Source organism: Passer montanus, unplaced genomic scaffold (genome assembly GCF_014805655.1).
Source record: "Passer montanus isolate IOZ18808 unplaced genomic scaffold, ASM1480565v1 scaffold2919, whole genome shotgun sequence".
Classification (NCBI taxonomy): Eukaryota; Metazoa; Chordata; class Aves; order Passeriformes; family Passeridae; genus Passer; species Passer montanus.
Genome location: NW_024367618.1, coordinates 1 through 1,456, shown reverse-complemented (window position 1 = coordinate 1,456; position 1,456 = coordinate 1). Strand labels below are relative to the sequence as shown.

The following is a 1,456-nucleotide window of genomic DNA, read 5'->3' as shown; positions in this document are numbered from 1 at the left end:
AAACCTCTGGCGTTCCTAGATTTCCTGACAGTTACAAAGTTATTTCCCTTACCTAGTGTCACAGCATGTTTATTCATTCACTTTCTAAGACATCATTTACATTTTCATAACTTCGCCTACTCATTTTGAGTTATTTCATGGTTTCTGCTATAGGAATGTGCTCCTTGTTGATTGACAGAACTATCCTTTGTTCCCTTAAAATGGAAATAAACCCAGAAGTTTCTCTCCTCAGTGAGGTGAAAAGGCATCTCATAGGACCTGGGGACTTCACCTCAAACTTAAGGATAGCTAACTGACTAGAAGCCTGAGCAATTTACTAAAAAAAGAAGAGAAGAAAGAAACTAATCGCTTTGGTGAGGTGTTTCACCAGGGGCAGTAGGGCCTCTTGCACCTGGCTCGATTTTTCTCTGTAAAGAGTTTTATTTTGCCTTTTATTAAAACTTTTTTGTTTCCAACACTACCACAGAAGCCATCCTGCTGATTTTATGCCTTCTAAGGTAGCTGAGCTATCTCGGGTGTGAAATAGATCTCCAAAAGCTTATGAGCCCTGACTCAAAGAGACTCCTATTTCACTCTGTTCTCTTGTATCATAAACAGTTCCTTGCACGCTGTTCTAGTGGCCATTCCGAAGCTGTCTTGCCTTGGCTTCTGGCAATCTTGGCAGCTCCTCTTTTCTCCTTAGCTCCACCGCTTGTCCTTTTCAGACCGGATTTTGTATATTTGCAGCTAAAAGCATCCTTTGTTGTGCTATCTCGTTGTTATGGTTAGGCACAACATTGTACAGTTTGTTCTATTCAGCAAGAAAGGGGATGAATGTATTTTTATATCGGCTCTCGTGGCTCACAAGGACGCAGCGAGTCCTGCCGCTGGAAGTGCGGCAGCACTCGCGGAGTCGATGGCTGTGGCCGGGACCGGGATCACGGAGTGGATCTGCCTCCCCCGGCCACTCTCGGAACCACTCTCCGCCGGGCGCTTCCCTGGCCCCGCAGATCGGGACGGGCCGGGCCCATCCCGGCTCCAACGCGGCATTCCAGAGCCCCTCGGACCGCTCTGCAATTCCAGCCGGGACCAGCCCGGGCACCGGCAGCGCTCGTGTGCGGGGGCTCGGCGGGAGGCGCTTCGGGACCCGCGGCTGTCCCTGCGAAACCCACCGGGACGGGACCGGGACACTCTCGGTGCCTCCGTTAACGTGGTTCGGCGCCGAGCTGCGCGCTGGCCCCGAACATCAACAGCGCCCAGACCCGGGCGCCGCGGGGGCGGCATTACCGGGGAAAAAGAGATTATAACCAAAATTTATCTGTTCTTTAACCGTAAGACCAGGGGAGAGCGCGAACGCAGTCCCCCACTACCACAAATTATGCAGTCGAGTTTCCCGCATTTGGGGAAATCGCAGGGGTCAGCACACCCGGAGTGCAAGGGATGAGCCTCGCCCTGGGAAAACCACCTGCCTGATCAT

At 51.7% G+C, this 1,456-nt stretch overlaps 1 non-coding gene across 1 annotated transcript; it reads right to left on the bottom strand.

Annotated features, from left to right (window-relative positions):
- Positions 1-1,317: 1,317 nt before the first annotated feature.
- On the bottom strand, positions 1,318-1,456 carry LOC120504467 (the record flags this gene model as incomplete). Its single annotated transcript, XR_005628035.1, has 1 exon — positions 1,318-1,456. It is a non-coding gene; the product is annotated as a U1 spliceosomal RNA (small nuclear RNA).